General features: G+C 51.3%; 1 protein-coding gene across 1 annotated transcript in view; it reads left to right on the forward strand.

The window, feature by feature from the left end:
- The first annotated feature begins 17981 nt into the window (after positions 1-17981).
- Psd2 (pleckstrin and Sec7 domain containing 2) overlaps positions 17982-27514 on the forward strand; it is a 51178-nt gene continuing 41645 nt past the window's right edge. The window contains exon 1 of the mRNA XM_070036157.1: positions 17982-18078. The gene's annotated coding sequence lies outside the window, so the exon portion shown is untranslated. The remainder of the gene's footprint in view (positions 18079-27514) is intronic.

The following is a 27514-nucleotide window of genomic DNA, read 5'->3' on the forward strand; positions in this document are numbered from 1 at the left end:
GCAGGAAAGTCCATGAGGCTTTTTATCTCCAATGAACCAGCAGCATACTGGAAGTGGTGCTGTGGCTCAAAGTGGTTGAGCACTGGCTTTGAGTGAAAGAGCTCAGGGGAAGCACCCAGGCCCTGAGTTCAAGTCCCACAACTGACAAAAGAAAAAGAAAAAAAGAAAAAAGAGTCTCATAGACTTTTCTGCCCAGGCTGGCTTTGAACAACGATTCTCAGATCGGGATTGTAGCCTCCTGAGTAGCTAGGATTACAATATGAGCCACCAGTTCCCGACTTCGGTTTCCTTTTTAAGAACTGAATAGTATTCCATTTGGGGGCAATACCACATTTTATCAGTTCATCTGTGGATGGACCCTTGGAATGCTTCCCTCTCTCGGCCATCGGGACTGCGGTGGCTGTGACTGTGATGTACAAACGTCTCTGAGTCCCCGGTGGGGACTGCTGGGTCCTATGGGAATCCTATTTCTAAGTTTTAAGGAGTCTCCTAGTCACATGCTGTTTTTCCATCCACAAGTAGTACACAGAACTCCAATTTTTCCACATCCTCATCAATACTTATTTTCCATTTTGTTGTTTGGTGTAGGGATTTGAACCCGGGGCCTTGCATATACTGGACAAATGCTTTGTCACTGGGCTACATCCTAGCATCCTTCCTTTTTAAGATAGTCACACTAAGTTGTCCAATATAGCTTGGAACTTTGTGTGTGTGTGTGTGTGTGTGTGTGTGTGTGTGTGTGTGTGTGTGTGTGTGTGTGTGTGTTTGGTAGGGCCTGGATGCTGTCTGTAAGCTTTTTCACCCAAGACTAGTGCTCTACCACTTTGAGCCATAACTCCACTCTGGTTTTCTGGTGATTAACTGGAGCTAAGAATTTCCTGGACTTTCCTGCTTGGGCTGGCTTTGAACTTTGATCTTCAGATCTCAGCCTCCTAAGTAGCTAGGATTACAGGTGTGAGCCACTGGCACCTAGCTGGCTTAGAACTTTCTATGTAGTCCAGGCTGACTTCAATTTTGCAATTCTTTTTCCTCAGCCTTCCAAGTGCTGGAGTTACAGGCTTTGGTCATCGTGGCTCTGTTTGTTTATGTTTATATAGTAAATGCCCTAGTGGGTTTGAAGTGGATTTTTCATTTGTTATGATTTGAATATGGTGTGACAGTGTTTCCCAAGGGTGCAGAGCTTGGTCCCAAGACTCATACTGTTAAGAGGCGGTAGAAGCTGGGATGCCAGTGGCTCACGCCTGTAATCCTAGTTACTCAGGAGACTGAGATCTGAGGATCATGGTTCAAAGCCAGCCTCGGCAGGACTTTTTTTTCCAACGAACTACAATAAAAGCTGCAAGTGCAACAGTGGTTCATTGTGGCAAGGGTCTTGAGCACAAAAGCTCAAGGCTGAGTTCAAGTCCCAGGACTGGCACTAAACACCCCCCCCCCAAAAAAAAAAAAAGATAAAGCAGTGGAAGCTGGGTGTAGTGACTCAAACCTAAAATCCTAGCTACTTAGGGAGTAGAGTTAGGGGTGTTAAAGTTCATGAAAGCCAGCTCAGGCATCAAAGCATCATTAAGGCATCATTAAGGCTCCACCTTAACCCATACGAGCAGGGATGCGTGCTTGTCAGTGACAAAGGGAAGGACATAAAGGGGGATTACAGTCCTGGTCGGCTATGGCTAGCTCAGATTTAGCCAATACAAAAAGGGACTGGCAGAGTGGCTCAAGTGGTAGGATGCCTGCTCAGAAAGTGCAAATCAAGTTCCAGTACTGCAAAAACAGATAAACAGTTGGGCACCAGTGGCTCATGCCTATAATCCTAGCTATGCAGGAGGCTGAGATCTGAGGATCACGGTTCAAAGCCAGGCCAGGCAGGAAAGTCTGTGAGACTCTTATCTCCAATAAAACCACCAGAAAACCGGAAGTGGGGCTGTGGCTCAAGAGGTAGAACACTTGCCTTGAGTGAAGAGCACAGGGACAGCACCCAGGCCCAGAGTTCAAGTCCCAGGACTGACAAAAAACAAACAAACAAAAAAACAACTCAGGTAAATAAACCTATTTTTCCTTCCTTCCTTCCTTCCTCCCTTCCTTCCTCCCTCCCTTCCTTCTTCCCTCCCTCCCACCCTCCCACCCTCCCACCCTCCCACCCTTCCTCCCTCTCTCTTTCTCTCTCTCTTTCTTTCTTTCTTTCTTTCTTTCTTTCTTTCTTTCTTTCTTTCTTTCTTTCTTTCTCTCTCTCTTTCTCTCTCTCTCTTTCTTTCTTTCTTTCTTTCTTTCTTTCTTTCTTTCTTTCTTTCTTTCTTTCTTTCTTTCTTTCTTTCTTTCTTTCTTTCTTTCTTTCTTTCTTTCTTTCTTTCTTTCTTTCTTTCTTTCTTTCTTTCCTCGAGTCCTGGTGCTCAAACTCAGGGTCTGGCCACTTTTCCTGAGCTGCTTTTGCTCAAGGCTAGCACTCTACCACTTGAGCCGTAGCACCACTTTCAGTTTTTTCTGTTTCTGTGGTACTGAGGAATTGAACCCAGGGCTTCGTGCATGCTATGCAAGCTCTCTACCACTAAGCCATATTCCTAGCCCTAAACCTATTATTATTTTTTTTTTATAAGAAGTCAGCTTGAGTGAGGAGCTAGTGGTTCACACCTGTAATCCGAGCTACTCAGGAAGCTGAGATCTGAGGATCATGGTTCAAAGCCAGCCCTGACAGAAAAGTCTGTGAGACTTATTCCCAGTAAACTGTTCAGAAAATGCCAAAAGTGGCTCAAGTGGTAGAGTGCTAGCCTTGAGCACAAATTGGCTCAGGCCCTGAGTTCAAGCCCAAGGACAGTAAAACAAACAAATAAGACCCTCAGGGCCAGGAGGCTGTCCCTGAATTATTTTCTCAAGGTTGGTGCCCTATCACTTGACCCACAGTGCCATTTACAGCTTTTTTCTGAGTAGTTTATTGGAGATAAGAGTCTCAAGGCCTTTTCTGCCTAGGCTGGCTTCGAACCTTGATCCTCAGATCTCAGCTTCTTGAGTAGCTAGGATTACAAGTGTAAGCTACCAGTGTTCAGCTTGCATCGTTTTTGCTTATGCCAATCCTGGGGCTTGAACTCAGAGCCTGGGCTCTGTCCCTGAGCCTTTTTGCTCAAGGCTAGTGTTCTACAACTTGAACCACAGCCCCACTTTGGCTTTTTTGGTCATTAATTGAAGATGAGTCTCATGGTAGGCTGGGAATGTAGCTTAGTGGTAGAGTGCTTGCCTAGCATGCATGAGGTCCTAGGTTGGATTCCTCAGCACCACATAAACAAACAAACAAGCAAACAAACAAAAAGGGTCTCATGGACTTTCCTGCCCAGACTGGCTTTGAACTTAGATCCTCAGATCTTAGCCTCCTGAGTAGTAGCTAGGATTACAGGCATGAGCCACTGATGCCCTGCATGACATGATTTTGGATATTAGAAGGGAAGGATGTCTGGGCATGGTGATGCATGCATGTAAACCCAGCACTCAGGAGGCTGAGGCAAGATGGCCACATGGTGATGTTAAGTCCAACCGAGGCTATGTAAGGAGGCAGTCAGAGGAGAAACTGGAAAAAGAATGCTTTATGGAGGAAGGATAGTAAGCACACAGGCCTGGGGTATGAGTGAGCCCTGCATATTTTCTGGGTGGCGGGGGTTGTGTGTTTGTGGGGGATGATAGGAGAGGTGGTTGGGGGTGTGGTCAGGAAAGGCAGTTGTATTTATATTTATTCTTTAGTTTTACTTTCTTGGTTAGAAACAGTCTTGCTATGTAGCCTAGCCTGGCCTAGAACTTGTGATCTTCCCGTGTAAGCCTCCTAAGAACTGAGATTAAAGGGTGCATCATGATTCCTGGCTTGTGTTGCTAATTTCTAGGGAGTACTGTTTTTCTCAGGTCTACAGGGGACAAAGGGAAGGACAGACAGGGACTTCCGTTGCTGTGTGTGGCAGGGGCATGGTGCATGTTGTTTCCCTGGCTCCTACGACAACCTGCCTTGCTCCAATACGAAGGATGTCAACCCACACCGATGGACTGAGATTGGACTCCAAAAATGACAACCAAGCCTTCAAAGTCTGGAGATAGAGGAGACAGGGGCTTGTGCATTCCAAGGCCTGCCTTTGCCAGGAAGCAGGTGATTTTGAGGGCCTTGTTGTAGTACCAGCAGGGGCCACATGGGGGCAGGCGGGGCACAGCTGTGTGTAGGAGGAGGGAGTGAGGGGATCAAAAGTGGGGTTCATGGAGACCCCGGAAGTTCATCTGTTGGTTATTGTGGTTTGGTTGCTTCTGCCTCCAAGTGGCTGTGTATGAGCTTGTTGGTATCCCAGAGGCATCTCGGCCCAGAGAGGCAGAGCTGTTTGCCCAAGGTCAGTTAGCAGGGAGATTCAGCTTAGCCCAGCCTAGCCTCTGAGCCCCTGTTCCCCTGAATGAACTCACCTTTGAGGGAGGACCTTTGTTCCTCTATTTTCTAGTTACATCCTTGTTCCCTTCCCATCAGCATCTCTTCCTTCCAGCCTGCCTTCTCCACAGGGGAGGAAGGACGCTGGGCCTTGAGACTCTTTGCTGAGGTCCTGGATGGCAGGGGTCCTGGCCCCCAGCTGGAGCTCAGGCCCATGCCTGTCACCATGGTAACGGCACTGGGTGATGCCAGGCCTCTTTCCTGACCTTCTAGTTGTATCTAGGCAGCCTAACTGGGTCTCCCGGCCTCTGGGGCCTCAGCCACCTCTGCCAATCTGTTCTTTAGAGCAGTTTCTCAGGAGACCAAACTGTGCAGGGGTGAGGACTAGTTCACCCAGAGCCCAGATCAAGTGACTTCCTTTTGCAGCACACAAGCCCAGTCCCAGCCTTCTCTACAGCTTTGGACGGCCCTGTTCTCTACAAACAGCTTTTCCAGCACCTCATTCTTTGGCATTAGTAAAAGAGTGGCTCAAGCCGGGCGCTGGTGGTTCATGCCTGTAATCCTACCTACTCAGGAGGCTGAGAGCTGAGGATTGTAGTTCAAAGCCAGTCTGGGCAGGAAAGTCTGTGAGACTCTCATCTCCAATAAACCACCAGAAAACTGGAGGTGGTGCTGTGACTCAATTGGTAGAGTGCTAGCCTTGAGCTGAAGAGCTAGAGACAGCGCCTAGGCTCAGAGTTCAAGCCCCACTACTGACAAAAATAAATAAAGAAAGAATATATGTGTAGGGCTGGGCACTGGTGGCTAATGCCTGTAGTCCTAGCTACTCAGGAGGCTGAGATCTGAGGATCACGGTTCAAAGCCAGCTTGGGCAGGAAAGTCTGTGAGACTCTTATCTCCAATTAACCACCAGAAAACTGGAAGTGATGCTATGGCTCAAGTAGTAGAATGCTTACCTTGAGCTGAAGAGCTGAGGGACAGTGCCCAGGTCCAGAGTTCAAGCCCCATGACTGACAAAAAAAAAAAGAAGAGAAGAAGAAAGAAGAAGGAAGGAAGGAAGGAAGGAAGGGGAAGAAGAAGAAGAAGAAGAAGAAGAAGAAGAAGAAGAAGAAGAAGAAGAAGAAGAAGAAGAAGAAGAAGAAGAAGAAGAAGAAGAAGAAGAAGAAGAAATAATGCGTAGCCAGGCATTAGCAACTCATGCCTGTAATACTAACTACTTAGGAGGCTGAGACCTGAGGATAAAGGGTTGAAGCCAGCTGGGGCAGAAAATCTATGAGACTCGTATCTCCAATCAACCATCAAAAAGCCAGAAGTAGAACTGTGGTTCAGAGTGGTACAGTGCCAGCCTTGATTGAAAAAGCTAAGGGACAGTGCTCAAGCCTTGAGTTCAAGCCCCAGGTCTGGCACAAAGAGAAAGAAAGAGGGGCTGGGAAGGTGGCTCAGTGGTAGAGCGCTTGCCTTGCATGCATGAGGCCCTGGGTTCGATTCCTCAGCACCACATAAGCAAAAAGAAAAAAAGCCGGAAGTGGCGCTGTGGCTCAAGTGGTAGAGTGCTAGCCTTGAGCTGAAGAGCTGAGGGACAGCGCCCAGGCCCAGAGTTCAGGCCCCATGACTGGACCCACCCCCCACCCCACCAAAAAAAAAGAGAAAGAAAGAAAAAGGCAAAAAGAAGAAAAGATGTGCTTTATTTATTTTTGTTTGTTTGTGGGGCTTGAACTCATGGCCTGGGCATTGCGGCATTGTCTTTGTGTTTTTTTTTGCAAAAGGCTAGTGTATTACCACTTTAAGTCACAGTTCCAGTTTTCTGGTGGTTAATTGGAGATAAGAGTCTCATGGACTTTCCTGCCTGGGCCAGCTTTGAACCACGATCCTCAGATCTTAGTCCTCTGAGTAGTTACGATTACAGGCCTGAGCTACCAGTGCCTGGCTAAGATGAGCTACCAGTGCCTGGCTAAGATGTGCTTTTTGCACTAGAAAACATGTACAAGGAAGCCAGGCACAGGTAGCTCACGCCTGTAATCCTAGCTACTCAGGAGGCTGAGATCTGAGGGTCTGGGTTCAAAGCCAGCCCGGGCAGGAAAGTCCGTGAGACTCTTATCTCCAATAAATCACTAGAAAACTGGAATGGCGCTATGGCTCAAGTGGTAGCACACTAGCCTTGAGCTGAAGAGCTGAGGGACAGTGCGCAGGCCCAGAGTTCAAGCCCCATGACTGACAAAAAAAAAAAAAAAAAGAAGAAGAAGAAAAAGAAAATATGTACAAGGAACAAATGTTCCTAATCCCAAATGCACATTCATTTAACTCCTGGGCTATTTTTTTTCTTTCTTTCTTTCTTTTTTTTTTTGTCATCGGGCTTGAACTCAGGGCCTGGGTGCTGTTCCTGAGCTTTTCTGCTCAAAGCTAGTACTTTACCACTTTGAGCCATAGCACCATTTCTGGTTTTCTGGTGGTTAATTGGAGATTAGTCTCACGAACTTTTCTGCTCTCGGCTGACTTTGAACCACAATCCTCAGTTCTTAGCTTCCTGAGTAGCTAGGATTACAGATATGAACCACCAGCGCCCTGCTTGGGGCTGTTGTAATGAGCTGGCAATGCGTGGGACAGAAAGATAGGTAGAGAAGGTTCAGTCAAAGCTGATGGAAGGAGGCCTCTCAGGCCAGACAGGCAATTTCTGCCTCAAAATCTTAAAGGACCAGCACACTGGAAGTCTGGCCTGCTCTGGAGAGGAGGCTTGGGGCAAGGAGAACGTAACATTTCTGAGAAGAAAAATGTCCCTTTCCAGTCAAGGGGGCCCTTGAAGTTTGCATTTTCTTTTCAACTGTAGGTAGAAAGATTCCTCTGCCCGCCTTCCCCAGATTTGTCTGCCTGGACTGGCCTCAAGCAGCAACCCTCAGATCTCAGCCTCCCAAGTAAGGATTACAGGTGTGCAGTACCAGGGCCCGTCTGGAGCTGTGGGGTTTATGAGACATTCCATGGCTCTCCGCAGAGCGGTTCTTCTACTTGCTATTCTCACCACTCTCAAAGGCTGAGCTCTGCCTGAAGCATTCAGCTGAGCACCCTACAGGCTCAGGATGTCACACCCTGGTGACTGCCCCTGAAGGCCACAGGGGGCGCTGTAGTTGCTCTGGCATCAGCCGGGCCCCTCAGGCTGTTCCTCATGGACAGATGCATGGCTGGATCCCCAGTCCTTTCTCCTTGACCCTGAACTTGTGTAATTGCTTTGTTGGGACCTGAATGTTGGCTTTTCCGTTGGTCCTCATTAAACGCCATGCTTTTCTGGTTTGTTGGTGTTCACTTAACCCTCTAGCTGGTGCCAATGCCCAGGGCAATAGCGAACACACATATCCATACCATGTGTCAGATACTGAGCTAACTTTGGAACAACTCTGTGGGGGGAGCTGCTGTTATGCCCATTTCAGAGATGAGGAAATTGAGGCACAGAGAGGCTGACACTGTAGCTAGGAGAAGAGCCACGGTGGTTTGTCTTCAGATATTGTGCTGCTAACCGCTCACTTTTCTTTTTCTTTCTTTCTTTCTTTTCTTTTTTTTTTTTTTTTGACTTTTTTGGTTTTTGATGTCATTGTCCTCCTCCTTCTGGTCTTTGAAAAGACATCTGATACGCTGCTGAGTCTTCATAAAAATGTTTTGGGGACTGGGAGTGTGGCTTAGTGGTAGAGCGCTTGCCTTGCATGCATGAAGCCCTGGGTTCAATTCCTCAGCACCACATAATCAGAAAAAGCCAGAAGTGGTGCTGTGGCTCAAGTGGTAGAGTACTAGCCTTGAGCAAAAGATGCTCGAGGACAGTGCCCTGGTTCAAGCCCCAGGAGTGGCAATAAGATAATGTTCTGGTTAGGTTGGGCATGGCAGTTTACACCTTAATTCCAGCACTCAGGAGGTGGAAGAGGGAAGGCAAATTAAACAAAATCAAACCAAAACTAAAACCCAAACCACACACACACACTTTTTTTTTTTTTTTGTCAGTTATGGGCTTGAACTCTGGGCCTGGGCTCTGTCTCTCAGCTCTTTAGCTCAAGCCTAGTGCTCTACCACTGGAGCCATAGCACCACTTTTTTTTTTTTTTTTTCTGCTTATGTGGTGCTGAGGAATCGAACCCAGGGCCTCAGGCATACAAGGCAAGCGCTCTACCACTGAGCCATCTTCCCAGCCCCATACTTGTTATTTATTTACTTGTTAACTATTTATTTTGACTCAGGCCCTCTCTATATAGCTAAGGTAGAACTCATGATAAGCCTACCTCAGCCTCCAGGGAGCTGGAATTACAGGTGTGTACAATCATGCTTAGCCTTGTTTTTTGAAGGCTACTGGATTTTCTTTCTTTTTTTTTTTTTTCTTTTTTACTGTGGTAAAATACTGATAACATAAAATTGTCATTGTAATTTTTTTGTTGTTAGTTGTGGGGCTTGAACTCAGGGCCTGGACACTGTCCCTGAGCTCTTTTGCTCTACCACATTGAGCCACAGCTCCACTTCTGGTTTTCTGGGGTTTAATTGAAGATAAGAGTCTCATGGACGTTCCTGCCTGAGCTGGCATCGAACCATGATCTTCAGATCTCAGGTTCCTGAGTAGCTAGGATTACAGGTGTGAGCCACTAGCACCCAGCTGTAAGTATTTTTTCAAATGCACAGTTCCATAACCATTTAAGTACACTCGAAATATTGTTATCACTAGTGCCTATTTCTAGAACTTTATCATCCTAAACAAGCCCTGTTCTCCTTTCCTATTCCCTGAAATCTCTGGAAACATTTATCCTAGTCTATAAATTTGCCTTCTCTAAATCTTACATAGTGGAATGATATAATAGCTATCCCTTTGTGTCTGACTGATTTTGCTTAATGTTTTCAAGGCTCAATCCATACTGTAGCAGGTGTCAGACTTTCCTTCCTTTTAAATATGGCCCTTGCTTGGCTTGTTTGCCTAATTGGCACTCTACTATTCCAGCTTTTTGCTGGTTATTTTGGAGATAGTGTGGCATGGATTTTTCTGCCCTGGATAAATCTTGATTCTCTAGATCTCAGCTTCCTGAGCAGCTAGGATTACAGGCCTGAGCTACTAGTTCCTGGATTAATGGACAGTTGAGTGACTTCTACCTGTTGGCCATTCTGATTAGAGCTGTTGAGTGGCTTATTAATTATTATTTTATAGTGCCACAGTGGTTGGGCTCTTCCCGTTTTCACTCACAAGGCTCTTGTGAAGGGCTCAGAGATGACTAGAATGTTAAATGCAGGGTCAGTTTCAGTCTTTGTATCCTGTAACTTGGAAGTACCTCTGACCATTTTATCTTCTTGACTCTGCGCTGTGCTCCGCTGCTCCTCTTATCTCTCCCCTTTCTCCTTCCCTTGCTCTCTTTTTTGGAGTGCTGGTCCTGGGGCTTGAGCTCAGTGCCTGGACATTCTCCCTGAGACTTTGCCCCCCCACACCTCAAGGCTAGAACTCTGCCATTCGAACCATGGCCCCACTGCTGGCTTTTTCATAGTTAATTGGAGATAAGAGTCTCATGACTTTCCTGCCTGCTAGCTTTGAACTATGATCCTCAGAGCTCAGCCTCCTGAGGAGCTAGGATTACAGGCGTGAGCTACTCTCTTCCCCTACTCCTCATGTGGGCATCAGTGTTGCAGTCTTGTCCTCGGCCCCGCCCCCTTCTGTGCTGGTGCCCTCTCTTGCATGGAATTTTCTGTCCATGTCTCTGACATCTCTCCTGGATGGACAACTGAGGTCTCACGTGCCCTCTAACTGGCCTCCAGGCTTCCACGCTGGTATTTACCAGGGCAGCCAGCGGCTCCTTAAACCGTAAGTCACATCAGACTGCTGCCTGCCCCGAACCTTCACAGGCTCCTCAGGGCACTAAGAGACAAAGTCCTCCCAGTGGTTTCCAGTCCCCATATCATTTCCCTTTGCTCCTTGCTAGTCCCTGAACATATCCCACAAGTTCTTACCCCAGGGCCTTTGCACTGGTTCCCCTTCTCATGGAGTGCTTTTCTGCCACATAGCTATATCTTATCTTTGCTCAAAGTCACATTTCTAAGTTCCTCCCAGTGATGCTCCTTTATTTTTGTGCTGCTTCTGGGACTTGAACTTGGCCTAAGTACTGTCTCTTAACTTTTTGGCTCAAGGATATCACTTTTTTTTTTTTTTTGTCGATCGTGGGGCTTGAACTCTGGGCCTGGGTGCTGTCTCTCAGCTCTTACAGCTCAAGGCGAGTGCTCTACCACTTGAGCTACAGCGCCACTTCCAGTTTTCTAGTGGTTTATTGGAGATAGGAGTCTCATGGTCTTTCCTGCCCGGGCTGGCTTTGAACCGAGATCCTCAGATCTCAGCCTCCTGAGTAGCTAGGATTACAGGCGTGAGCCACCAGCGCCCAGCATCACTTTTTTTTTTTTTTCTCTACCACTTGAGTCACAGTTCCACTTTAGGCTTTTTAATGGCTAATTGGAGACAAAAATCTCATGGACTTTCATGCTCTGGCTGGCTTTGAATTGCAATGTAGGTGTCTGGCAGTATGCCCTATTTAAAGTGGCAATGCCTTTTATTTCTCTACCTTCCTGATCCCACCTCCTCCCCTCTTATTATTGCAGTGCTAGGGACAGAACCTAAGGCTTCCTGAATACTAGGTGAGTGATCTACCACTGAACAACACTCCTGACCCTGCCAGGCACATTCTGCTGACCTGGTCCCCTGCAGTGCTAACTATAGTGCTGTGAACATCACTTGTTAGCATGTTGTCTCTCCTCTCCCCTCGCCAACTGGAGACAGCCTGGAGGAGAGCATGGATACTCTCCTGGCTTTGTGTCCTGAGACAGTTCATCCAGAATAGGGCTTAATATATTGGGAGGAGTGGCATGGGTGTATGTTTGTGGGAGGAAGGAAGGAAAAAAGTATAATTTGGGAAGGAATTGCTAATCTGAAAATGAGAGAGAAATCTGGGCGTGGTAGCTCAGCTAGGATCCTATTCAAGAGGCTGAGATATGAGGATCATGGTTTGAAGCCAGCTTCTGCAGGAAAGTCTGTGAGACTCTCATCTCCAATTCATCAACAAAAACTTGGAAGTGGAGCTGTGGCTCAAGTGGAAGAGTGGGTCTGGGAAGGTGGCTCAGTGGTAGAGTGCTTGCCTTGCATGCATGAGGCCCTGGGTTCGATTCCTCAGCACCACATAAGCAGGAAAAAAAAAAAAACTGGAAGTGGCGCTGTGGCTCAAGTGGTAGAGCGCTAGCCTTGAGCTGAAGAGCTGAGGGACAGCACCCAGGCTTAGAGTTCAGGCCCATGAAAGGACCCCCCCCCCCAAAAAAAAACTACCTATCAAGTGGAAGAGTGCTAGCCTTGCATGACAAAGCTCAGGGACAGAACCCAGGCCCTGACATCAAATCCCAGTACACACACACGTGCAGAGGGATCTTGGGCCTGACTCCACCCCTCCCCTGAAGGGAGCAAGACTTGGGGTCCCAGAGATTGGTTCCAGGGGGTACCCATTACTTGAGGGTGAATCCTGAGACGTGGGCTGCTGGCCTGCAGGACAGGTGCACGTGAACTAAGGCTGCCAGAGCCACCTTGACACCACAGGAACAGATGTCCCGCTGTCCATGCTGTCAGCGCTGGACCATGTATCTTCCTGTACCTGAGATCCTTCTCACTGAATTCAGCTGGAGCTGGATTTCTGTCACTAGCAATCACGAACAATGTACTTCCCTGCGAGGCCTGGGCGAGACCTTTTCCTGCAGGAACGCCCTGGGATAAGTCACTTAACTTACAGCGAGTGACAAAGGTAAACTGGGGTGAGTGAAATGGATAATGAGCGCCCCAAACATACAGGTCCAGCCCACAGGCCTGGTGAAAGCCAGGTGGTCTCACTCCCGAGGTGCAGTTTATGAAGATACCACCAGGTGGCGCAAGACTCCAAAAGAGCCTCATTGCTTTTTTTTCTTTTCTTTTTCTGAGCCCCAGTAGGATTGGGGCGGGGCGGTCTCTCTGATCTCCGCCTAGTTTCCCATCTGCGGTGGAGCAAAGAGCCTGCACCCTCCTTCCCCCAGTCCTCTGTGGTCGCTGATTCATGGAAGAGATGCTTTGATGACCATGGGATAGTCAGGGAACCTTTGTTTTGTGTTGTGTAAGAGCATGGCCTTTGCAGACAGCTTGGGCAAAGTTGATTGTACTTGGAGGCTGTTGATAGCTACCTGAAGTTGAAGCTCGAGCGCTGGCACAGAGGCAGGGGATGTTTCCTATGACCTATTTTTTTTTGGCTCCCCCTTTCCCCTGCAAACAACGGGGATGCCCTTCGTGGAGGACCCTAGGCGATGCTTGGTTCTGGGACTCGAACGCGCTGTAATTCTGAATCTTGCCAGCAGAGGGAGGCAGAGAGCCGCCAGCACCAGGCCAGCCTGCCTCCCCCCAGCTCCTTCTTGCCCTCCCGGAAACCTTGCAGGCTTGGCTCAGCCAGACTTAAAGCATCAGGTGTCTCTCTGCTTTGGAAAGAGGGTTGCTTGTCCCTCTTGCCTGGCTTCTTGAGGAGCGTTCTTAGGAGAGGGGAGGGTCACCCCCAATCCTAGCTCAACCTTTCCCCAAGGCTTCTGTGGACAGTGACCACTCTAGTTTGAGCAGCTCCTAATTCCTGAGACAGGAGGTATTACCTCCCTAGGGGAGGGACCTGGGAGGAGGGCAGATGGGGGTCCTGCCCTAGCCCCCACATTGCCCAGTAATGGATGGCCAGCTAGGGCCCCAATAAACAGGATTACCCACCCCATACCAGTTCCTGGCATCTTCCTGGACACACTCCCAGAGGCCCACAAAGGCCCTCAGATGAAGTTCTAGGCCAAGCTTTGCTGTGCTCTGGGCCAGCAGCCTGCTGGCTGTAGGCACTGCAAGTCCCTGGCACTGCCCCCTGGACCAGGCCTGTCAGGGGCCATGTTGCCTGGGGGGAGGGGTGGCTGCACAGCCCTCAGAGCTGGGGCCAGGCTGCCTTTCCTTCTGCCTTGCTCTCCTCCAGGAGGCCCCCTGCCTGGCAGTGAGGATAGCTGTTCCTCTTCAGTAGCTGACACAGTGATAGTAAGATCCCCATTGCTGAGATCTGAGACTTGCTGCCTTCCTTCCCCATTGCCCAGCAGCGAGATTTGCCCTTTGCCTCTGTCATTCACTGTTTGCCTCACCCCCTTTTTTTTTTTTTTTTTTGTTGGTCATGGGGCTTGAACTCTGGGCCTCGGTGCTGTCCCTCAGCTCTTCAGCTCAAGGCTAGCACTCCACCATTTGAGCCACAGCGCCACTTCGGGTTTTCTAGTGGTTAATTGGAGATAACAGTCTCAGGGACTTTCCTGCCTGGGCTGGCTTTGAACTGAGATCCTCAGATCTCAGCCTCCTGAGTAGTTAGGATTACAGGCGTGAGCCACCAGCGCCTGGCATGCCTCACCCCATTTTGAGGCCTGCTCTCTGCCGGTGCTGGGCTCATGAAGGATCTGGAGACTTGGGGTGAGAAGGTGGGAGCTATACCATGGTACCCTGTGAGCCCAGAGCGCCCTGTGCTGGCTGCCCATGGAAGGAGCCCAAATCTAGTGGCCAGATGCTGCCCACCCCTGCTTTTATTGTTGTTGGCTTCTACACCCTTTTGAGTGCCTGTGATTATTTTTGTTCTTCGCTCTTGATGGGTTCATTATGGGAGAGTGTCCTATGTGCCAGGCTGTGGTCTAGCTCAGTTCAAAAAAATGAAGAAACACACTCTTGTATCTTCATGAAATGTCCATGATAATAGTGGGGAGGGGATGGCCAGAATAAACAAGTGTCTATAAAATATAGACACACATGCTGGGCAGGAGGTGAGGGCAATGAGTGTTCAGGGTCAGTAGCAGGAAGGTGACATTTGAGCCGGGAGTTGAAGGGAGTGAGGAGAGAGTCGTGCAGACATCCGGAGGAGGAGGGTTCCAGGCAGAGGATGTGGCACAGACAAAGGCCCTGAGATGAGCAGGCCAGATGCATTAGAGGAACAAAATGGGGGAGGGAGAGGTGAGATTAAAGAGGACTTAAGGCAGCTGAGTTACAGGGAGACATTTGAGGAGTTTGACCAGAACCCCCCCCACTTCTGCTGAGAACAATGGGGAATGGGGTGCCAGTAATGGGGGGCAGCTGGAAGTAGGGAGCAGCAAAAAGCTCCAGTGGAAGACAAGAGAGAGAATGGCTGGGCCTGGGGGGGTGGTTGTGGTCAGTTTGGGTCATAGATGGGATGTTGGCTTGTAGGACTGGTCTTAGGGATTGGACGGTGATGGGAGAGAGGGGAGGGAGGAAAGGACGAGCCCCAGGATTGGCCTGGGCTGATGGGAGGCTGTGATTCATCTTCCAGGAAGAGCAGGAAGGGGGACAGTTGGGCTGGGGATCACAGAGCTCATTGGGTATGTGGATCTGACCTCAGGGGTAGGTTGAGGCTGGCAAAGCATGTGCAGGGACTCTTTAGGCTCAGCTGGACTTCAAAACCAGGGTGGTTCTACCAGGGACCAGGAGAAGGGGCTGAAGAGAAGGTCAAGGACTGGGCTTTGGGAGAGCTTCAGTGTGAAGTTGTCAGAAACCAACAAAGGAGGTGATGAGATATGGTCAAGAAGATTGGATGGAGAAAAAGATGGTCATCAGCTGTCTCTGTCACAGGTGGCCATTATGTCAAATGCTGCTGGGAAATGAAGACAAGGTCTGCGAATTGGCTTTTGGATTTGGCATTGAGCCATGCCCAAGATCAGATCACACCTGTGGTCTTTTCAGGCGGGCTTGGCTAGGCAGGCACACAAGAGGGCAGTGACGTTGGCATGAAGGAAATAATATTCTGCTCCTGGCAGCCTGGCATCAGGCTCATAGCATGGTGAGAGGAAGGCTGGAGGGTTCTAGTCTTTCTCTCTCCTCTGTACTTCCCGTGTGTCCTTGGACAGGGCCCAGCCTGCACTTCTGTATAGCAGCTGAGTGATGACTGCCTTCATGGAGTGTTTTCAAGGGAACAAAAGTTGGATTGGAGTCCCTTCAAGAGAGAGGAACTGGCTGGGTGCCAGCAGCTCACACCTGTAATTCTCACTACCTAGGAGGCTGAGCACAGGAGAATCGTGATTCTAAGTCAGCCCATGCAGAAAAGTCCAAGAAGACTGTCTCAAAAATAACCAGCAGAAGAACTTGGATGGAAGTGTGGTTCGAGTGGAAGAGCACCAGCTGAGCAAGTAGAAGGCGGCCACGAGTTCAAATCCCAGTGTGGGCAAAAGAAAGAGGGGAAGTGGGGATGGTGCAGAGCTTTTTCCAGGAGCTTCTCCATAATGGGAGGCAGTAGCTGGAGAGGCAGGAGACTCTTGGCCAAGGAAGAAAGGTGAAGGGAAGACTTCAGGGACCCACAGAAGCAAAGTGGTTGTGGGGCTGGGAGTCAGATGGGGTTCTAGAACTTCAGATTTGGAGGTGGGAAATGTCTGCCCACGCCACAGAACAGGTGTGGGGCTGGGACTTTCGCTGGAGTGGGAGCGGGGTAGGGTGGCTTGGAGCAAGACAGCGCTCACTGAGTCCTCTGGGATGGGCTGGGGACTCCCTACTCACCCAGCTCTCCCTCCCCAGCCTCAGATGATCATCTGGGAGGTGGGAAAACCTTTCAGGTTCCTTTGCTGTCAAACCTCTTTGGGGCTCAGAGTTGGTGCTAATGAGCTCCTGCAGTTGGTGGCCCTCAGGCTCTGGCCTTTCCCCCAGAATGCCACCTGCTCAGGCTGAGGAAGAGCAGGAGACCTTGTGTGGGGCTGGATAGAGGTCTCACTGTGGCACAGAGGCACAGACCCCTGAACAACTATGAGTGGTCTCTGTCCAATGCAACCACCCCTGGCCTCTCTGAGCTCTCCTGAGAGACCTCAAGGGACAGGTGAGCAACCATGGGGAGAGGCTCTCAGCTTCTCTGTTTTCAGAGACCCCCTCAGGTAAGAAGGTGGGCAGGGAGGAGAGCAAAATCACTTGGGGGAGTGGGTATAGAATGCTGAGCCATGTTGTAGTTTTTCTTTTTGTGCCGGTACTAGGGCTTGAACTCAGGGCCTTGAGCTCTTGCTTAGCTTAAAAAAAAAATACCCTCCCCTCATCCCCCAAGATTGTTATTCTACCACTTGAGCATACCTATTTGTCGGTTAGTTGGAGATAAGAGTCTCTTTGATTTGTTTGCCTGGGCTGACTTTGAACCAGGATCCTCAGATCTCAGTCTCCTGGGTAGCTAGAATTACAGGTGTGAACCACCAGTGCTTGGCTTCTTGCCACAGCACCACTTCCAGTTTTCTGATGGTTAATTGGAGATAAGAATCTCATGGACTTTCTTGCCAGGGCTGGCTTTGAACTGCGATCCTCAGATCTCAGCCTCCTGAGGAGCTAGGATTACAGGCCTGAGCCACTGGTGCCAGGTTCTAGCCAGCTTTTTGAACCAATTCCAGGAGGCTCAGTCCAGCTGCTCAGAGCCAACCAACTGGGAAGCTCAGAGGCTAGGCCAGAAGCCTCTGCAACATAGGAGAGACCAGACTGAATGGGAGGGAGAGAGGGAAAGTGGCTTCCTGTGGCAGGGCTTGACTCTACCCTGTTTCCCACTCTCCCAAGGATTGGGAGCTTCCTGGGTGGACAGAGGGGTTTAGTACTTCTCCAAGGGGTGGGGTGCTGCCCTGAAGCTCCCTCACAGCCTGGAAGTTCTTAGTGTGGAGCCCAGGCAGAGTCAAGGCCACCTTATTCTTGGGAGCCAGGGTTCCTGGGGTGGAGGGAGGCCTTCAAGGTCATGACCAGCCATGAGGGAGAGTCTTAGGGCAGGTGTGTGTGTGTGTGTGTGTGTGTGTGTGTGTGTGTGTGTGTAAGATGGTTTCCACAGCCCAGAGCACCGGGCCTCTGCATCCCCCTCCATCTGTCTAGGGGTGGCCTCCCCCAGCCAGGACCCGCGCCTCCCCTCCCCCTTCCCTCAGGTCCCCTTCCTTTGTCTCTCTCCTCTTTCCCAGCACTCACCCCTCCAGCTCTGGGCCCAGCTCCCCCTGCCACTTAGGTCTCCCCCCTTCGCCTCGCCCCCCCTGCGCTGCCCACTTGTCGGCTCTCTGGGGATGGGAGTGTGTGTTCGGATGTGAGCGGGGGTTTTGGGGGGCAAGACTGGGTGAGACGGTGGGACAGGCTACCCCCGCACTCCCCGCACCTGGGGGAGGTCTGGCGGGTCCTGTGGGCTCGGGGTCTGGCGCGGGAGTGCCTGCCTTGAGGAGGAAAGGATTGTGGTTGGATCTGGCGCAGGGTTCGGGGACCAAGGATGGGGGTGGGGTGGGGGGGCCCTAGGAGGGGGCGGAACCTCGCGGCGCTCCCCTCCCCCACTTTCTTAAAGGGCCCGCTCGGGGCGGTGCTGGGACAGGGCTGGCCGCGCCCCACCCGCAGCCAGGCCCGCACAAGGTCGAACGCCACCGGGTGCCCAGGCGCGGCGGCGGCAGCGTGCGGGCCGGGGGTCCGCTGTCACCTCCCCGCTCGGCGCCCGCCCGCAGCCCTCCCGCCCTTCCCGCTCCTCCCCTCCCGCCTCCCCGCCCTCCCTCCTGCCGCCCGTCCCCACCTCTGCTCAGCTTCCCCACAGCCGCCACTCCAGCACCTGAGGGGGACCGGAGCCGGCGCGGGCAGCTCCAACAGGCGGTGGCCGGACGGGACGGTCCCCGCGCGGCCCCCGCATGGCCCCGCCGTGAGGGGCTGCACCCAGCGGGCCGGTGAGTGGGGCCGCAGGGCCGCCGGGTCCTCGGGGGGGGGCCCGCGCGCGCCCCGGGACCCCGCCCCTCTCTTGGGAGGCCTCCCGGGGCCCGGGAGGGGGTGTGGGAGGTGGGGAGAGGGGCGCACGCGGGGTGCCGGGAGCCGCCCGCCGGGGTCTGCTAACAAAGCTACGTTTGGAGATCAATTCCGCCGCGGCTGGAGCATCCAGAGGATGCGGTTGTCATGGAGACGGGGCCGAGGAGCGAGGAAGCCCGAGATGGTCCGGACTGGGCCAAGGAGCCGGGGTACCCGCCCGGAGCCCCAGCCCAGCCCGCAGGGAGGGTCAGGGCGGGCCTGCCCCCTGCCGCCTCCCGGTTTTGTACAATCCCGCGTCCGGGTGAGCGGGGATGGGGTGCGGGGCGGGGGGGCAGCTTGGTGGTCCGCGATCGGGGTGTCTGCTGCGGGCTGGGGGGCCTGCCGGCAGCCTCCTTCCCCACCGCACAGCTCTGAGGATTTATTTCTGTTTCCAGTTTCCCAACTTTGACTCGCCTGGCTGGCGAGCCAGGCCTGGGCGGCGGGGCCTGCGGGAGCGGGGCTGTAGGACGGGGGCGTGGCAGCGGCCTCGAGGCCTGGGAGCCACATAAAGGCTGTGGCAGCCTCCGGAGGGAGGGGGCCTGGGAGCGGACTGCAGGGGCTGGGTGGGGCAGGAAGTCCACACGTGGGGACTACCTTGCCCCGCTGACCCTCCCCCCTCCCAGACTCCTTGTTCTTCTTGGAGCATGGGTGGGGTGCGGGGGGCAGTTGCTCCCTGGAATGTGAAGTGGGGGCATTGTTTTTTTTATACAGGCCCTGGGGACCATTGCCCACCCCTTTGTCTTGGGGCCATCTTGTGGGGTCCAGGAAAGGGAGGGGGGGAACCAATGCAGTAGTCACAATGCAAAAGGGTCCAAGGCTCTCTTGTCAGCTCAGGAGAAAGCCAGGCTGATCTCAGGGAGAGGGCTCGGATGGGCAGCCTGAGTCTGCCGTGGTGGGGGGCGGGCATCTAGATTTTCTTGGGTTCCCCTACTCCTCCATCCAGCCTGCAGAGGTAGGAAGTGTTGAATTGGGGCTACTGGTGAAGCTTGCAGGATCGGTGGGTAAGGAATGTGACCAGGCCTGACCTGACAGATGCAGTTATTCTCCTCCCTCTCCTGAGACACTAGGAAAAAGCACAAGTTCTGTGCCCTGGGATCCTCAGCTAGAAAGAATAGACCAGCTGCTCTCTCCTGCCTACTGGACTTCTCTGGAGGAGAGAGCTGCCCTTCCCAAACCCTTATCTCCCCATGTTTTGTGGGAGCTAGTGGCCTTTTTTTTTTTTTTGGTACCAGTACTGGATTTTGAACTCAGGGCCTGGGTGTTGTTCCTTAGCTTTTTCACTCAAGGGTGGAGCTCTCTCACTTGAGCCCAGCACCATTTCTGGCTTTTTGGTGATTACTTGGAGATAAGTGTCTCACCAATTTTTTTCTGAGTAGGCTGGCTTCCAACTGTGATCTTCAGATCTCAGCCTTCTTGAGTGGGTAGGATTACAAGTGTGAGCACCTGGTGCTCCACTTAGGCAGTAGCTTTTGAGTGGGGCTCCTGACACATTTGGTCCTAGTGAGACATGCAAGCCCATACATAACATGTAGCCAGAACTCTTGGGGTTTCCACACCCCAGGGTGGGTGTGGCTCAGCTCAAGATAGAGGGATGGCTGAGGTGTCCTGGAGAGTCAAGGACTGCCTCTTGCAGAGTTGAAGTCGCAGTGCTTTGAGATTTGTCCCCAGTAACCCCAGGGGTGTCCTTTCTCTCCTGCTGCTTGTTCTCATTTCACAGCTATGGATTACATGTGCCACTAGCAGACCTGATTGGTGGCCACCTCTGGGATCTCTCTTGAAGGATAGGAACAAAGCTAGCTAGAATGACTTCTGACTCTTGATAGAACTGAGGGTCCTGAGCTGGGAACAGCCACCTGCCCAGCCGCCATCTATGGACCACCGCCCCCTGGTGCTGGGTGCTATTATGGCAGATAGCCTTTATGGGGAGACACTACTAGTGCTCCCCCACTGTGGAAGAAGTGCTGGAGCTCATGGAGCAGTTGTCTGTTCAGTCTCTTGGGTAGTAAGCATCCGAGGCAAGACTTGCACCTGGGCAGAATTTCCTGATGCTCAGACCTGGGTCCCCAGCCTCATCCTCTTGTTCCCTGGAGGTAGAACTTAGGAAAAAGATGGGCCTGAAGACCTCTTCATCTGGACAATAGAGTGGCCTAAGGGGAAACTGAGGCACCACATTGTGTGTGTGGGGCTCCTAGAGAGACAGGATGAAGGCATTCCCATTCTGGACATTCCGTTTGTGGGAGATCAGGGCTGCCTCTGGAGACAGACGATGCTCTAGACCTGCTTTGCCAGATGGTCTTTTCCAGGAAAATCTGTTTTGAGCGGCATCTTATGTCTGAGGCTCCATATTTAGCCTGGCTCCTCACATAGGAGGATACACTCAGGCTGTCGCCCTCTTAGGAGTGTTTGGGGGGTGGGTTGGGCCTGGGGCCAAAGCTGGCTCCTTGCCACAGCTTAGCAGAGGTTGAAGAGAGGCCTTGGTGCCTGCCCTGGCTGAGGGCTGCCCTGATGATCCCCTTTGGGGCCTGGTTGTTTTCTTAGAGCCTTTGTTCCCAGGGGAGCTTTCTCACAGAGGAGTCATCTACTTCCTGGGGGTCTAGCCCCCTTCCCCCCTCTACCTCTCTGTCTGTCCCTGGCTGACCCAGGTGACTGGTGTCCAGCCTGAGATAGGCCCATGGCCCAGCTTGTTACTGGGTTGTGGACAGATGGGGACGGAGAGATCCCCTTGTCCTGAAATCCCAACTCTCTTTGGAGCATCTCTGTGCACCCCTCCTTCTTTCACTTTACTTTCTATCTTGTCGCACCTGATAGTGTAATAAACGCCCACCTACATCTCTTCACCTAGAGACCTAGATTTGCCAGTGTGAACATTTTGCTCCATTTATTTTTCTCTCTCTCCTTCAATCTTTGGAAAGTAAGTTGCAGACATCATAACTCTTCACCTTGAAATACTTGAGCATGAATTTCTTGAGACAATGCCATTTCTCTGCCAAACAGCTATAAGCCCAAGGGATTTAGTAGTGATGTGATGTGACCTAATATGTAGTCCATATTCAGGTTTTTTCTGCTTGTTCCAGTAATATCCTTTATAGTTACTTAATTTTTATTTGATCAAGGAACACAAATTGTATCTATTATAATTATTTATTTTTTGGTACCAGTACTAGGACTTGAACTCAGGGACTTGGGTGCTATCCCTTAGCTTTTTGCTCAAGGCTGGCACTCTACCACTTGAGCTACAGTTCCACTATCTGGCTTTTTGGTAGTTTGCTGGTGATAGTGTCTCGTGGACTTTCCTACCTAGGTGGGCTTTGAACCACAATCCTCAGATCTCAGCCTCCTGAGTAGTCAGAATTATAGGCACGAGCCATCGGCACTCATCTATAATAAAACCTATTAATGTGTATTAAACTTGATTTTCTGTGTTTCTTTTTTAGTAACATTACCGATTTTTGGCATCATTTTGGGTGAGCGTGTCCCATGGGTAATGCCATACCCTTCTTAGTGTATCACTTCAGTAGGTACATGCTATTAGCTTGCCCTACAGTGGGCCACTTGGGTCCCTCTGTTTCACATCCCCAGGGGCTCCATCCACCTTGGTCACCCACAATCCCAACCTCACCAAATCCTTCCAGACCAGAGAATGGAGAACAGACACCTGGCAGACATCAATGAGCCATCCGGAGCTCACAATCGTAGAGGTGTGGACAGGGGAGCCACACTCAGGGTAGTGGGTGGGGGCTGAGAAAGGAGTGAGGACAGTGAGGAGCGAGGACACAGGAGGCAAGAGGGAAGGAGCTCCCTGACTACAGCTGGCCTGTAATGTGGGCTTCAATTTGCCTTTACTCATAGCCACCCACCGGGTGCCCCCAAGGGGTCTTGGGTAGTTTTGAGTGATGGAGGCACTCTGAAGAGGAAGAGTGGGATTGGCTGGACCAGCATGGCAGAAAAGAGACTCCTTAGGAGGCTCAAGCTGTCTGGGAATGGGGACCAGGGCTGCTGTGTGGCGGGGTGGGGAAGGGCTTGAGGCTAGCTGGGCCTGTTGGGATGATGTGGAGTAAGAAGATAGTGTTAGGAGGATGGCTAGAGGAGGACGAGCTGCGATCCAGCTTGTGATGTGAGGTCTGAGGACAGGCGTGGGTGGGGGTGGGGGGACCATTTCCCACGTGCTTACCCTCTGTGAAGGTGATTTGGAGGTAAAGACATAGGACAGTCACACAGAACCTATGAGGGAGTGGGGGTGAATTTCTGGTCACCTCTGGGAAAGGACTAGAGCAGGCCAGGGGCCAGCTCAGAGGTAGCTGCTGGCATCAAAGTCAGGATGTCACCCCCTTCTCTCATTCTGCTGCTTCTTGCTTGACAAAAACCTCAACACTGGAGAAGTCTAGTGCCTGGTTTATTCCATGAGGGCCTGTGGAAAATCATGACTTCGACTGCTCTCACTGAAGGCCCAGCACCAGGAATTCAGAGGGGCCCCCGGGCTGTAGGGTACTTACCAATGGGTCCTAGGTCCACCATCTCTCCCTGGGCTTGGTAGCTGGTTACATTTCCTCTGCACCCTCAAACTAGCCTCTCCTCATCCCTCCTCCCTTCCAGGAGTAGCTTGTGAGAAAAGCAACACGCTCAAAACTTTTGAGAATATCCTCACACTCTCAGTGATCCACCTGCTTCCGAACCCCCTGGCCTGCCTGCCTCCTGCCACCATGGAGGAATTGTCCTGCTCCAGGCTAAGGCCACCCTCTTCTTATACCAGATCTTGTCTCCTTAAGCCTGCTTGAAGTCTTTGCTTCAGCAAGTATCTCCTTCTGCATTATTACGTCCCCCTCTCTTCTAGATAATTTCATTCGATCTTAAAAACTTGGTCTCAGATGGGTGTGGGTGGCTCATGCCTGTAATCCTTGCTACTCAGAAGGTTGAGATCCAGAGGATTACAGTTCAAATCTAGCCCTGGAAGAAAGGTTCATGAGACTTGTCTCCAAAATAATGAGTAAAAAGTTGGAGGTGTGACTCAAGTGGTAGAGTTCCTGCCTAGTAAGTACAGGGCCCAAGTGAGGGCCCCAAAAGAGATTTTTCTATTATCTTCTCTGGCCATCCTTGTCCTCCTAACTCCACTCAGTGCTTTGACCCCTGCACTCTGCTGGCCGCTCTTCTCAGGGTCCCTAGTGACCTGCAGGTCACTGCATTGAAGGTCAGTTCTCAGCACTGGACACCTGCACTCCCCCTTTTCCTTGAAATCGTGCCTGGCTTGCATGTAACCAGCTCATTTCTTTCCCACCTCCTGGGAGGCTCCTTCTCAACCTCTGCTGATGATATTTCCCCCTTTTTTGATACTGGGATTTGAACTCAGAGCCTATACTTGCTAGGCAGGAACTCTACCAGTTGGTTCATACCTCTGGCCTTTATTTGCTTTATGTTCAGATAGGGTCTTGTAGTTTGGTCTGGAGCTGACCTGAGATGGAGAACATATTCTATGTGTCCTGTGTAGCTGAGATGATAAATATACAGTCACAGCTGGCTTGTTGGTTGAAATGGATTCATGCTAACTCTTTGCCCAGTCTGGTTTTGAACTGTGATCCTCTGGATCACAAGTTCTCCAATAGGTTAGATTACAGGCATGTGTCAGCACTCCCAACCCCATTGTTAGAGCTTGGTTTGGGAGCACTGTGGGACTCAGCACAGCTACCTTGTCTACCATACCAATTGCATACAGTCCTGCAGCTGTTCTGGCCACGTGTGTGCTGTGGCCTCCACATTCTATCCCAAGCCTCCCCCGCACCCCACCTCCTGAGCTCCAGGAGTTTCCTCTGTATCTCAGCTTTCCTTTCTACCAGATGCCTCTAGCTCAGTTTCCCCTATCCTGTTCAGAAGGGGGCAGTCCCATCTTGTGCTTCTTGACCTCCTCCCCTTTCTCTTTTGCCCCACACACTGCCCCTTTAAGGTTCAAGGCTTTGCCAGTGTTCAGCCACACTCTTAGGGGATGAGGATCAGTGAAGAGGCAACTGTGGAAAGGCCCAGCCCAGTCCCTTACCCAGCTTTTTACTTTATAATGCCTACTGTGGTGCTTTCTTTGTTGGACCCAAGCTGAAATCTCAAAGCAGGACAGGACGCAGTGAGGGAGCGGTGGGACAAGGTCACAGGGGAGTTGGCTGGAAGGAAGAGGGGTGGGGAGTGTGGACAGAGAACATGAGGATCTAGGGTATGGGGCCTGGGGAAACTGGGCAGAGAGGGCGGATGGAATTCTGGCTTCACATCTCTTGACTGTTGAATGTTGGCTCTCTGAGCTCCTCACCCAGAGAGCAGAAAACACGTGCTCTGAGTTCCCTTGGTCTGCTTGGCTCAGGTGTGTTCCAGGGTTGAGTGGTACATTTGGTAGCTGGTTAGTCACTATAGCTTTTGTAATCTGACTCGTTCTCTCTCTCTCTCTCTCTCTCTCTCTCTCTCTCTCTCTCTCTCTCTCTCTCTCTCTCTTTCTCTGACTTTTTGGTGGTTAATCAGCGGTATCCTCAGATCTCAGCCTTCTGAGTAGCTAGGATTACAGGTGTGAGCCACTGGCTCACTTTTTTTTAATTTTTTTATTGTGAAAATACTGTACAGAGGGGTTACAATTACATGGGCAAGATAGTGAGTACATTTCTCATCAAGCATTGTAGCCTCCTCCTTTGTTTACCCTTCCTATCCCTTCCCAGCCTCCCCCTGCCCCCCATCCAATTCTCCCCCCCCCACCAAAGTTGTAAAGTTTGTTTTTGACATGACAACTTGTACTTCTCATTGTTGCAATGGGTCCACCTGTATCCTTATTTTATCCACATGCTGGAGGTGAAATGTGGGCTAAGGAGGGTGAGTTCTGGGCGCCCTCTGCAGTTCAAGGGAGACAGGGCAGTGGTCAGTCTGGCCTCTTGTAGGAGGACAGCCCTTCCTGTGTAGACTCAGATAAGCGAGCACTCACTGTGTAGGCAGGCTGGTTAAGGATGGAGTTGCTGGCTATCACATAACTTGGGATTTGACATCAAATGTTGTGGATTTCATCAGTATTAAGGATTCTCCCAAATGGCATGCAGATATATGCAAATGATAAGTAAATGAGAGTACCAATTTGAGTGGGGAGGACTGTTGGGAGAGCAGCAAGTTGGGAGATGTCAAGGAATGACCTTTTCACAGTGAGCTCTGGGAGCCCTAGGGGCCTGCGGAGCGCGTGCAGATGGTGACTAACACGCACCCAGCCCTGGGCATCTCTGCCTGCCCAGCCATGGGAAAGAGTGTTCCTCACCCCTACATCCCAAGGCCAAGCCTGCTTCCCAGGTGGCAAAACCCAGGGATGGTGCTGGCTCATGAACGACCCCAAGCAGACACTACAGGAAGGGTGCTTGGAAGGGGAGCACAGGTTTCCCCTGTCTTGCCTGAAGCCTGGTGTAGGCTTGGACTTGGTTGCTGGTGGCAGTAGTAGGTCTTCGTCTGCCTCAGGAAGGGTGTGTGTGTGTGTGTGTGTGTGTGTGTGTGTGTGTGTGTGTGTGTGTGTGTGTGTGTGTGTGTGTGTGTGTGTGTGTGTAGTCCCCTCTTTGTCCCTCCCCAGCATCCTCACAGGGATTGTTTTCTGCCTTGACCCTCAGGCTGGGCCTCTAAGGCCCCTGACAGCTACCAAGGGCAGACGCCCACAGGCTGAATGGCCTGCGTTGTGGTGTTCTTCTGGACATCTCTCCTGGGGCATGGGGCACACCTGAGAGGGCATTGGCACACCTTTCCCTGAGCACCTCACATCCACCATTTCCTTTATTTCTCCCACGAGGCGGGCATTACAAGTTTGCCTTTTATAAAGGATGCTAAGTCTCAGAGAGGCAGGTAATTTCCCTGAAGTCACACAGCAGATGGGTTTGAAGCCAGGTCTTTCTGACTGCTCAGCTCACTGCCTTGAACTATCACAGTACTTATTACAGTACAAGGTGGTCCTAAGTTGGGTTCTTGGGGGGACACTACTTCTTCCCTGCCTTGCACTGATGGGAGGTTAAAGGGGGCTGGAGGTTTGAGAGGCAGGGCAGTCCTGGAGCTCTGGGATGACAGGAAGAACTTGACCTCCAGTTTCTTTGACCAGCAAAGGCTTGCGGGGGGCAGGGATGGCGAGCTGGGCAGTGTGGGGATTCACTGGGTTTCCCTGGCAGCTACCCATGCCTACGTTCTGAAGTTTCTTGTGGAGTCGGCCAGGGCTAACTTTGAGTGCCAGGCTGGTGAGAGTCTAGCTAGCCCAGGTCTGTTCTGAGCCCTTCCTCCATGCTACTGTGTTGTTTGGATATCTGTGTGCATGTGTGCGTGCGTGCATGGTTTGTGTGTGTGTGTGTGTGTGTGTGTGTGTGTGTGTGTGTGTGTGTTAAGATTCTGCCTGCATGCTTCAATCGAGATGAGCTAGGGAGACATGCAGTAGGAATTTGGTGGGGGGGTTCCTAGAGGCAGAGAGTGGTCCCCAAATGAAAGTTTGCATCTTTCTTTTCCAGGGAGCGCCCCCCCTCAGTGTCCACTATTGGAGGTAGAAGGCTCTTAGGGGGGTTTGGTGGGCTCAGGCCCCAATCCTATGCATGGCACCAGCAGTCTGTGGCTTTCCCAGACAGACTGCAGCTGCAGTGTGTCAACATCCCCTAGGACTCATAGGGGAGTCCATCTGGGGTGTTCCATCGAAAGCTGAAAGAGACCCAGGACTTGGGAGTCGTTTCAAATGCATTAGGGGAAACAAGGCCAGAGCGGAGTTTGCTCTCCAGAGCCCCTCTAGCATACAGGGAGACAAAGCCAGCTTGTCCCGGCTTCCGGCCCAGCTCCCTGGGACCGCAGTGAGTTCAGCCTCACCTCCACACACTGAGGCATCAGGACTGCCCTTGTGTCCATTTCCAACAAGTGGCCCGTTCTCCACCCTCCCTGCCCCCTGCCGCCACTGTGATGGCTGTGCTCAGGGTAGATGCTTATTTTTCTTACTGACACCCAGCCAGAAGCCTAGGGTTGTCCCTTTGCTACTCGAAGTTTCTCCTTAAGCAAACAGATGTTAACCCTGGTCTGGGTGCCTTTCTTAGGCTGGTAGGCTCCTCAGTTCCACCTTACCACCTAGCAGGATTTCTGTGTGTGTGTGTGTGTGTGTGTGTGTGTGTGTGTGTGTGTGTGTGTGTGTGTGTGTACACGTGCATGTGCACTCACATTTGAATGCACATAGATAGGCACTTCCCTCTGTCTGTGTTCTTGTGATGTCAGGAGTTCAAGTCCCAGTACAGCCAGCAGCAACAACAACAAAAAGACACAGAGGCAAATGCCTATCTATACTTGCTTGCTTTTTTTTTTTTTTCCCCACTC

The sequence above is a fragment of the Dipodomys merriami genome, unplaced genomic scaffold (genome assembly GCF_024711535.1).
Source record: "Dipodomys merriami isolate MVZ:Mamm:240054 unplaced genomic scaffold, mDipMer1.0.p SCAF_27, whole genome shotgun sequence".
NCBI lineage: Eukaryota > Metazoa > Chordata > Mammalia > Rodentia > Heteromyidae > Dipodomys > Dipodomys merriami.